Source organism: Protopterus annectens, chromosome 8.part0 (genome assembly GCF_019279795.1).
Source record: "Protopterus annectens isolate FY-2018-M chromosome 8.part0, PAN1.0, whole genome shotgun sequence".
NCBI lineage: Eukaryota > Metazoa > Chordata > Ceratodontiformes > Protopteridae > Protopterus > Protopterus annectens.
Window position 1 is genome coordinate 8370650 of NC_056741.1, and position 12457 is coordinate 8383106.

Sequence of the window (12457 nt, forward strand, 5' to 3'; positions counted from 1 at the left end):
AGCTCTCTATGGATTAGCAGATGGACATGTATTTTCTCTGAAGAAATGTCAAAATTATTATCTGGACAAGAAGGTCAAAAGCACTGGATCATTCCTATAGCAAACTATTTTTTTAAAGATGCCATTGTTGCAGTCTGGAAGCAACCATAATTTACTGTCTGGTAGAACTTTTGATCTTGTCTTCAATAGTCATAGCACTCAAATGTCCAGACTTTTGCAGTGACAAAATTGTTGTCTTATATATTTGGTCTATTCCTCATAAAATGTGTGGGGGTTTGACAAATCATTGAGGATTGAAGCCACTAAATAAAGACAGACATATGAGTTTCAGACTTCAGTCTTTCAGAAAATGCATATGAATGCAAAACTTCTTATTCAACCAACTTTTTAAATTTATAAGAGGAATTTTTAAATATGTCAATGACTTTGGTCTTTTCCCCCTGATTATCATTGGCTTTCTCCAGATTTCTTGCTTTAAGAGGTTGAGGGGCATGTCCACATTATGCTGGCATCTAAGAAATAACCCACGAGTGGGTGTGCGTATATCAGGATTTACCCATAGTTGGCATGATTTGTTCAAGAGGGTGACGTCCGAGTGATTAAATAAAGCCAACTGTGGGTAAATCCTGATATATCAACACCCACGAGTGGGTTATTGCTATTACACAATAACATTATTTAAGAAGGAAATTTCTTGCCTTACTTTAATGTCTTTGTACAACAGTGCTGCATGTAGTGTCCTTCCATGGTGTTTCACATTCTTAGACGTTTTCGTTTGTACTGCACATGCTTATGGGACTTACATTCCCACACTTGCACAATACGTCGGTGCTATTCAAGAGAAGCAACAATGAAAAGAGAATTCCTCCCCATGAAAAAGTGCACTGATTAACATAAAATTTGCATACATAATTATTTAACCCCATCCACTCCAATGCAATTGTGGGATACCAACTTACAAATGCAAACTGAACAGAAAACCAAAATATGCCCCCTCCCAAGCAGAATCTCTGCAGAAGTAAAAGTCATATAAATAATTCCACATTAAAGAGATCTGTAACTAATGAAGAGGTTGCTGCTAGCAAACAACTTTATATTTCACACACAGTCGTTAAATAATGCAAACACAGTGAAGTTCTGTGATGCCTGCACAAGCTGCTAAATAAAACACAAAGCTGCTATCACACATAATCCCTGAAAGCTGCCGTGCCATTAAACGCACACACTGTCATTAAATAGTGCAAAGACTCCCATAAAGTAAAATACAAGTAACAGTGAAGCTGCTAAGTAAAACACAAAGCTGCCGTTAATCACACACACACCCATTGAAAGCTGCCATTAATCACACACACACCCTGAAAGCTGCCGTGCCATTAAACACTCACACACCCACTGAAAACTGACGTTAATCAAGTAACACAGGCTGCCGTTAATCACACACACACGCACACACGCACACACAGGCACACAGGCACACACACACACACACACACACACACACACACACACACACACACACACACACACACACACACACACACACACACACACACACGCACACACACACAAAGTTGCTGTAAAGTAAATAACTCAAGTCTTGCCGTTAAGTGTAAAAGTAAACAGTAAAAACAGTCCAGTGGCAGAACATTTTCACTCAGAACATGGGGAATAATAATAGACAGTAAAGAAACAAACAATTCTGGAACAAGTATACACACATGATGAAAATGTAAAAAAAAGATTTGAGAGATTTAAAGCAATTTTAATAAATAATAATGAATGAAACTTTTTTTTGCATAGGAATGAATAAAAGTGTGTGCAATTGAGAACTTTGGGGTTAATTGTATAAACAATTAACAATTGATTTTATTATGTAATGAATTGTTAATTGATATTGAGCTGCTGTAAAGGACTGTGGGACTGTGTGACTTTTTACTCTGTTTAGGCTTTCTTGTAGCCGAGGCGGAGGGTGGGAGAGGAGAGACAACTTAAAGGTTTTTATTAAATTCTTATTTTGGAAAGTAGAGCTGTTTTCACTGGTCTTTTGTGTGGTTTCAGAGTAAAATACTAATGTTTCTATATACCTCCACTGTTACCCCTTCTTTTGTGTCTTTATCTCCCCACCAGTCTTTGTCTGTTATATGTTTGCTTGCCTCTGCTACCATACCTATACTCTGCTTCCTACCCATGCCTTCCCCCTACCATCTTCCACCTCTAAACTTCTTAAAAAGAGCACCTGTACAAAAAATACCTTTCTCCCTCTGTACCACTCTTCTCCTCCCATTATCGTTTTTTTTGTTTTTCTCTGTTTTTGACTGTTCCATCACCCCAAGTCTTTCCCTTTTATATCATGAAGTCAGTTAGCACTTTGCAGTGGAGCCCTTGTAAGGCTTCTCTTCTCTGTTGTGCATGTCTTGCAGCTATACAGTGCTTCAGTGAGCATATGAATGAGCATAGCACTGGGCATGTTATCTGACTGCTGATGTCCCTTGGTCATGTGATCACCTATAGCACAGTCCACTAAATTGTACAACTGCTATTTTTTTGCTATAACAAGACTTTATTATTCAGCATTATGGTCTGCATGACTGCATTATGTCAGCAGCACTTAACCATATCACAATATCTTCACCATACTATTTACCTCAGCATGTCATTGGTCACATTATGCTTCGCTTTGAATAGCTATGCATAATCTTTTAAATATTGTAAAGAAATAGCTTTTGTGTGAACTCTGTGAACACATCTTTTACATGGCCTTGTTTCCACTCTATCGTGGCCAGAACTTAGTGTTCTAGAAAGTCTGTATTGAAAACATAGGCTAGAAAGTTTATTTGAAAGTTGTCAATATTAGTTTTTTTATTTTGTGTTTAACACAGTCTTAGCAGTGATAAATGAGCAGATACACATGGCCACTGTCATCCAGCTCAACAACGATAAATGAGCATTTAGCATAAACTGCAAAATGGATGGCCAGCAGCTCAGCGATAAATGATAGCAGAAGCAGATAATCTTACAACTCAGTGATAAATAAGAAACTAGCAGATAAAATAAACTGTCTGCAACTCAGCGAAATGAAAGCAGAAGCACATAAAATAAGATAAATGAGCAGATAAACTGCAAAACGGATGGCCAGCTCAGTAGTGATAAACAAGCAGATAAAATAAACTGCAGCAGCACACACACAAGAACGGAGGATGGCCAGCTCAGAAGTGATAAACAACCAAGCAGCTGAAATGGCCCACAGAGATAAATGAACGGCAGATAAAAATGGCCCAGGCCAGTACACATGGTAAAATAATCTGAAACAAGAAATAAATGAGCAGCAGCTAAAAATGGCCCAGTGCACATGACAAGTAAAATAAACTGAAATGGCCCTCAGAGAGAACTGGCCCAGCAGTCGATAAAACTTGTACACATAACGGCCTGAAGAACAATGAATGTTCTTTCCTGGAGGCTGCCTAGGGCATGATTTGAGCAGACTCTACAAACTTCCCTCTGCAAAAGTTACCCACCATTGCTGTTCATATTCCCCTTTCCAACAGGCAGTAGCTGATGTCCTTCCACACACCCCTGTAGGCTGGTGATGTGTGGTGACATCAGCCATGCATTTAAAGTGATAAACTGCTTAAAAAATTTAAAGTGGTAAACATTTTTAAAAAAAGTTTGGGAAATTCGGAAATTAAAGGAGCCACTCGGGAATTCATGGCACCCCAATATTTTGCCCTAAAAAACGGTAAAAACTGAAGAATTTGGTATGGTTGAGAGGTATGTTTTCTATTGATATATGCTCAGTTTATAATGGACACACTGGTTCACCTGTCCAATCAGTGTGCATGTTTTTGAATAATAATGAACCATCATTGTACAATTGTCTGTCTATAATTTTGACTGTGCTGATGCCATAGCTTGGCCAACAGACTCAGGCATGTGCCTGTACACAATGGCAACTTTTGGAGTGAGTTTTTTTGTTTGTTTGTTTCTTTCTTTGGGCAGGTCTCCAAATATTTGGTCGAAGAGCTGAAAAAAACAAACAAACAAATCTCAACAATAGTCAATTATCTTAAGGATGCCGTATGACTCTTTTCACTTTCAGGGCAATCACATTTTCAAAACAAAGAAACCCTCCAAAAAGGGAGTGTGACAATATATGAGGCAATGTTGCTCTGCTGTTAATGGTAGCCAACTCTCTGAAGAGCACACAGTCTTGATTACTAAAGAAAACAGCACTCAGAAAAATGGATTAATTATGGCTGTGGGTTTATCTTCTTCTAATGTTTCCAAGGTTGTATGGGATAGAAAAAGTCAATTTACTATTAAACAAACTTTGGAAGAACGAAGAAATAGACTACTGGAACAGGAACTGAATCCCCTATAAGTCATGGCTGCAGACTTAATAATATAAAGCAGATACAATGACTGTTTTATTAATGGAAAAACGAGCTCTAGATTATGCTTTTGTGGAAAAAAAAAAAGATATTGGAAGTGACTCTAAAAGATTTAGACTGGAAAACTACTTGCCTTTAATTTTATCCCTGAGGAGAATGATGAAACTGAGTAGTAGAAACAAATGTTTTGCAGTGTACAAAGGTTTGGCTGGACATACTTAAAAAACAAATCATTAAACATTTTTTAAGGGCCCTTTTTGCTACCATATCTGATGACCATTAAGCCTACCACAGTGAAGTATGGAAGTAAGATGCATCTGGAGTGGGCGTACTTCAAGAGGTCATAGATGATGATTCTGCATTCATCATCATCCTGGCAATTAGGGCATTATTGTGATGGCCTAGTCCCACAACTGGGCAGGGGCAATATGTGACGCATGAGAGGCTCTGTAGAACTATTGATCTGACCTAATATTGAACAGCAGAATATTGAAACACAAAATATCAAACTGGCTTTTCATAAAAATGCTGGTATTTCTTGGTATCAGATGTTTGCTCGTAGATATAATACGTACAGGGTAGGGCTGGCTTCTCTGCAAAAAAATGTTTTTTTTTTTTGTTTTACCAGCATTTCAGTTTAAAGCAGGTTCAATTTTTTGCATTTCAATATTCTGCCATTCGATGTTATGGTAGTTTGCTATTTCAACAAAACTCCAACTTTCCCCCTGTGCATCAGTCTATGAAGGTTACCACAAAATTAGTGGCATGATAGCCACAAGCCTGTTCCGCTAGACCACATCCACATCTTACTGCCCCACCCCCTCCTCCGAGGGTCTGTGGCTTCCTTGCAGCTAGCTATGTCCCCCTCCTTCATAGGATGGGCACATCCATCCTACCCTACCAGCTCCGTCACATGAGTGAGCCAGGAGTCATGTTTTTGTTGCGTAGGCCTTTAGGCCTTAGTTAAGGTGATGTCACTGTCACAAAGGGCAAATATGAAAATCTGTAGAGGAAACTGATCAAAACTTAGACAGGAAGGGTATTACTTATTTTACTTATTAAACTGTATGAATTTTAAAAAAATGTGAAAAGTAGGAAAAAAATTATTGAAAGAAAAATACATAAGCTGACTTGTGACATAAATGATTATAAGTGGACTGTTTTCCTGTGGCAATGTAGAACATTCTGAGGCTACTGTGATTTTTCTGGGATGAGAAGAGATGAGGTGGAAAGTGGAGCACCTTCCATGTCATCTGAAAATAGTGGAACAAGTAGCAGAAGCACCTTCTATGAAGGTCCCCTGCATTGAGAAGACAACAAAAGTTTGGAATCGGTTAATGGTCAGACAGTCCAGAACCAATACAAAGTTTTTAATGCTCAAAAGTATCAGGGAGACAGATGTTCTTTCAGAGGTAGATGATAAGCATAATTTATCAAACATGAAACTGAGGACTGGATTCCAACATGATTTACACTTAGGGTAGCAAGCAATTACGCCATGCCAATTCCTGTAACCACATGACAAATTGCAGAAGTCATCTCACAGTTGCAAAACATTTTGCTCCTCACTACACCAGGAAACTTTGGAAATGCACATTTGATAGAGCATGCCAGTAGATACTTATAGTGCAATGGCAGAGCCCATTAAAGTCAGTGTGTCAACCACATACAAGGTTCAGAAGGGACTTTCTCCTAAAAAAATACATTTTAACTGTGGGCTGGCTTCTAAAACACTTTATGCTTCACCTAGCTTACTACTCCAACCACTCCAGATTCTAAAACAAAGTCTCAGGAATACCTTAAGCTGGACATACAAATGAGGACTGTCATGTCAGTCGCCTTGCTAGACAAGGGTCCAGGGAAGTAAATACTGTGGGAAGAAATAGCCAGGGAATTGTTATGGCTAGGCTTGTATAGGCCCTAGGGCTGATAGCCTAGTACCAGCCTATGAAACTATGACTCCCAGAGCCCTACACCTGATTCCAGTATGGAAGTCAGGCTCACAACATGGCTGGAGTTTTACATTGCAATCCATCTTTAGTGTAAAATTTCTAAGAAATGGAGTAGCCCATTCAAGTTAAGTGACCTATGTGGCATTCCAACAGTCCCACCCTTAGGAGAGATCTGGTACTGCAGTCATTATCTGGCATCTAGCCAAATGCCCTCAGTACATATTTCTGCATGCAAATGGAACTGTACCAAGGTTGGTGCTGTCAGAGAGGATGGACTGCATGTGAAGTAACATATGTTCAGACATCATTCCCTGCAAAAATGTGGACACCTTCAAAACTGTTTATGGGCAAAGTATGCAACCGTGCTTCATAAGTGCAGCACCACAACATGCCCTGCCATCACACTGGATTTGTTAATGCATACATATCTGAGTTTTAAATGTCATTCATGCATTACTTATTTGACATACAGGTGGCACTGTGGAGTTGAGTGGTAAGCATTGTTGGAGACACCATTATGTTGTTGTTGTTGTTGTTGTTGTGTCTTTCGGCTTTTCCCAGTAGGGGGTCGCCACAGCGGAACTCCGGTCCGCTAATGATTGGCAGTTGATTTTTACGTGCTGAGTTGCCAGCCCTAATGCACAACCTTCAACGAAGGTACGCCCATTCATGCATGTCTCCACAGAAGACGCTCTAGCTGAGAATCAAACGGGACAACGTCTTGCTGTGAGGTGACCGCTACCACAGCACCACCACCGCGGTTGGAGACACCATTATATGGTCAGGAAATTCATAACGTGATGCAAATATTATAGGGTTTTATAGTTCAATAGTTCATTAATACCAGTATGTGGGCCAAAGGCCAATTAAAATGCAGGCTTCATGATAAACTGATATACTCTATGACCTATCCAAGTGTCTAGGTTGTTCTTAAATATGCGTAAAGAGGAGGACGGAAGAATAAAAGTGGTACTTTATTCCACAATCGTACCATAGACTGTGTTAAATATCCTGCTCTTAAAGCTGACCTAATGTCATCAGTTTTGTAAATATATCCAGTACCTCTAGTTAATTTACTTGCTCATTATGATATATGTTTCTAACACAGCATGCTTCTGCAACCATGGACTAAAGCGAAATGCTAACAAATGTATACTCATATCCTTCAGCAAGCATGACTTCCCTTGTAAGTATCATAGGTTCATAGGTTGGTATTAGGCTATTGGCCCTAAGGCCTATACAAGCCTATTCATAACAATTCCCTGGCTATTTCTTCTCACACTATTTACTTCCCTGGACCCCTGTGTAGCAGGGCTACTGACGTGATCCCGGGGTGAATTTCCTTTCTCCCATCCAATCATCAAGGTTCCTTTTGAAGGGGGCCAAAGAGGTGCTCTGCTTGACATGTATGGGCAGTCTATTCCAGAGTCTGGAGAGTTTCTGAGTCAGGAACCTATCTCTCCAGCATGTTTTGTTTATTGTGATGACAAGGTTTAGATCCCTGGAGTGTGTGGCTCTGAGGGATTGTTTTTTCTTTAAGTGTAGCATGTCCAACAGCTCTGGGTTTGACATGGCCTTGTATGTTAAGCAGAGATCATCTCTGAGTAGATGATATGCGACAGAGTATAACTGAAGTTTTTTAAGGCGGTCACCGTAGGACATGTTTTTTAGGCCTGTGATTCTTTTAGTGAGGTATTTCTGTGGCCTTTCCAGTTGTTGCAGATTTCTTGAATGGTACATGCCAAATGGGGCATTGTATTTTATAATGGGTCTAATGAGGGATGAGTACAGTGGGACAATGACCTCCTTTTTCTGGATGAAAATCCCTTAGTGATGAGGTGTGCCAAATAGAAGGATTTCCTGACTGTTGTGGCGATGTGGTTATTGAAGGTGAGACTACTGTCCACCTGTGTCTCTATGTCTCTTATCACACTTTTGGTGTTTAGTGTACTGCCACCTATGTGGTAATTTGGGTCTATATTACTAGAACGAACACTTAAATGTTCGAATCTGTAAAGGTTGACCTTTACAGATCAAACGCTTAAACATTCGAAATAGTAAAAAAGTAAATAAAAAAAAAATACGTAGAAATGGTTTAGGCAGGGTGGCAAGCCCCCTGCACCCCCCACACCCCCTGCTACTTAAATATACCCTCTGCTTAAACCCTTTAGTTTTTATTTTTCTGTTGTGTATTTTTTTTTTTTAATTTTTGTAAAAATTTGACCGCTTAACTGTTTGAGCTCTAAAGGTCGACCTTTAGAGATTCGAACATTTAAGTGGTCGTGCATGTAATGTAGACCCTGTAATTCACAGGTACATCTTTCTTCCCAAAGGGGTTAACTATGTATTTCTTGGCATTGAGCTTGAGCCCATGGCTCTGGCACCAGGCATCTGTTTCTGTAAGGCCCTTTTGTAGAGTATCCACATCATTTGGGGATTCAATAATGGCTCCCAGTTTGCAGTCATCTGTGAACTTTGTTAGCCAGGGTCCCTTTGTGTTGGCCTGTACTTCAGAGAAGTAGATGCCAAACAAGAGCGGTCCCAGGACTGAACCCTGAGGTACTCCACTTGTCACTTGTCTGGAGCTGGATTTGGAGTCTGCTACTTTTACAGTGTGGGTTCTGTCAGTAAGCAAGTTGGCAACCCATCATATCAAAATACGTCTCCATTTATTGATGAATGTATTTGAGAATACTATCTGCAGTACAGATTTTTGGGGACAATGGTTAACTGTACATTTAATATATTGATACTATATTTTTTAATTACAGGTGATACTGTGGAATTTTAACTTTCCTTGACAGCTGGAATTTAAATGACAGAGGATTCACAGTAGATTGCTAAGCTAATAGTCCCGGGGTCTTTACAAGCCTAGTCAGGTGAGAAGAATCAAACCCTGTACCTCACTAGATATTACATGAATTAATGAAAATCAGTTTGTGTAATGCACTTTTCACAGCATTGCTAAAGCAGCCTCTACATTTTTAACAAGTTAGCAGTGCAAATTCCCCACACTTGCTTGATTAATTACCATGTGGAAAATTCATGAAACCACAATGGAGCGTACCAAAGGAAAAAAATTCTGTTTTAATCTGAAATTAGATAAACTTGAAATTATAAGAAAGGGTTACACACACCAGCTTTTAAATAAAGCACAAGGTAAGATGGATACAATATATATTCAGGTGGAAACTACTGTAAGTGAAGAGAAAAGGGGGGGTAGATTTAAAGGTGAAGGAGACATATATACCACTTTTTTCACAGAACTGCAAGAAATAATTAGAAAAATGGTATTTGAAATTGATATAGTGGTAGGGAGGTATAATAAGTGTGTCCTTTCTTTTTTGGGAAGCCATAGTTTAGGCGATGTGATGGAGGCCAGTGTTCTTAGATTAGTATAACTAGAAAGGGTATCATTGCCTGTGACAAGTACTTTGTGTATTCAAAGGTTTTATCTATCAGAAGTAGTACATACATGATGTAAAGCATTACTTTAAGAGTATGTACACTAGCAATTCAGTACAGGTTGTCTGTGGCATTACTTGCCTGTGTGCTAGTACACAGGGTAAACAAGGCAACCAGTAAAAATGAAAGTGGAAGAATGCCTAAGGGATACAACAGCAAATGCTTAATTTAATTCAGCACCAGAATACTTAATTCAGGTATGAAAATGAAATAATCACATTTTCTGCATTAGGTTCACCATCAATGAGCAGAGGGGCATATTTGGAATTTTATTAAAAAAAAATCAAGATTCGTTTTTTAAATCTCCTATATTGTCTCCTAAAGGGTCAAACTCAGACTTTTACAGGAAATATTTGATTTAATCTTTTCTAAAGAAATGTCGTTGTTTTAGAGTGATAATATATATATATATATATATATATATATATATATATATATATATATATATATATATATATATATATATTTTTTTTTTTTTGTTGCTGTCACTTTAAAGATATATAATGTTTTATTGAGTAATTCATTTGCAGCCAATTAAACATACTAGTGGGTATTTACAAAATGAAAGGTGCTATAGTAAACCTCTTTAATAGCTTTATGCTGACATGCCAGGGTATTTTAATAAATAAAATTCCTTATTGTTTTACTTCCCGATTTAGCTTTTCCTTGTTTTCCATTTGTAAACCATTTTATACAGTGCTTGCTACTGTATACGACTGTTTTGGAGGGTATTGGTTTTCAGAGTTTAGTTTAGTTTGATAGCCATCATAAAAGACCACTGGTTTATGGACATGATATTGGTAGGTTATACATTAAGCCTTTTGGTTTTCTACCAAAAAGGAGTGTGTTCAAGAACCAAGCCATTTCCATAAAGTTCATGGGACAGGCTCAGGCTGTCCTCCAGAAATGTGTATAAAAGCTGCCCATCCTTTGACGGAAGCTAAGGGTCATATTCCCACCACATCTTCATTCCACTAGATTCTAAAGAGGTTGGGAAATGTCTGTTAGTCCTTGACTTTATCCACTTCAACAAGCACATCCTCTACATTAGGTTGTAGATGCTAATCCTCTGGGAGAGTCATGCCTCTGCTCCAATAAGGTACTTAGTTTGTGCTAGTGGATATGAGGAACACAAGTTAGCATATTAGTGCCTGGAGTTAGCACAAGAGGTTCCTTCAGTTCACTGTGGTTGGACATAATTTTTAAGGCAAAGTGCTGTTACATGGAGTCTCCTCTGTAAGTAGAGTTGTTTACTGAGGTGACAGCCATTGTATCAGAAACCTTGCAGGGCAATGATCTCCATATGGTCCCATTTCTGGATGACTACATCTTTTACTTACAGCTATCAGCTGCCACTAGCTACTCTCCTTATTCATGGGGTCTACCAGACCCTACGTAGCCTCCTCTGAGTTCAACTTATCCTATATCTGGGGCTGTGGATGATATTAAGAATGCTGATGGAGCATCATACTGCTGCCAGGGAGTGTAGCCTAACCCCTCCCATACTGCTGCTAGTGAGTCTGTCCTAACCCCCTTCCATACTGCTGCCAGGGAATGTACCCTAACCTCTCCCATACTGCTGCCAGTGAGTGCACACTAACTCCCTCCCATATTGCTGCCAGGGAGTGCACCCTAAATTCTCCTATACCGCTGCCAGTAGGTGTGCCCTAACCCCCTCCCATACTGTTACCAGGGAGTGTACCTTAACCCCCTCCCATACTGCTACCAGGGAGTGTACCCTAACCCCATCCCATACTGTTACCAGTGAGTGCACACTAACTCCCTCCCATATTGCTGCCAGGGAGTATACCCCAATCCCCTCCTATACTCCTGCCAGGGAGTGTGCCCTAACTCCATCCCATACTGCTACCAGGAAATGTACCCTAACCCTCTCCTATACTGCTGCCAGAGAGGGGTATACCCTAATCTCCTCCCATACTGCAATCAGGGTGTGTACCCTAGCCCCCTCCCATACTGCTGCTAGGGAGGAATGTACCCTAATCCCCTCCCATGCTGCTGCCAGGGAGTGTGCCCTAACCCCCTCCCATACTGCTGCCAGGGAGTGTGCCCTAACCCTCCCATACTGCTGCCAGGGGGGTGTGCCCTAACCCCCTCCCATACTGCTGCTAGGGAGTGTGCCCTAACCCCCCATACTGCTGCCAGGGAGTGTGCCCTAACCCCCTCCCATACTGCTGCCAGGGGGTGTGCCCTAACCCCCCCATACTGCTGCCAGGGAGTTTGCCCTAACCCCCTCCCATACTGCTGCCAGTGAGTGTGTCCTAACTCCCTCCTATACTGCTGCCAGGGAGTGTGCTGTAAACCTCTTGTGTACTGCTGCCAGGGAGTGTGCCCTAACCCCCTCCCATACTGCTGCCAGGGGGTGTGCCCTAACCCCCCCATACTGCTGCCAGGGGGTGTGCCCTAACCCCCCCATACTGCTGCCAGGGGGTGTGCCTAAACTCCTACTTCCTTGTTTCAGCCTTGCCGGCTCTACACTTGTGGCCTTTGGAGGTGCGTACTTGCAACTTGTTACTGTTTACACTAAATGCTGTAACTACTGTACTTGTGGAGCTTTTCTCCCCGGGCCTCCGCTGAAAATGGACACCAGCTGTCCAGTCAGACAATCCCGGTCAACAAATGTTAAATAAAATA

At 40.4% G+C, this 12457-nt stretch overlaps 1 protein-coding gene across 1 annotated transcript in view; it reads right to left on the minus strand.

The window, feature by feature from the left end:
* LOC122807959 (tumor necrosis factor receptor superfamily member 14-like) overlaps window positions 1–12457 on the minus strand; it is a 580779-nt gene that overhangs the window by 143051 nt on the left and 425271 nt on the right. The window lies entirely within an intron of this gene.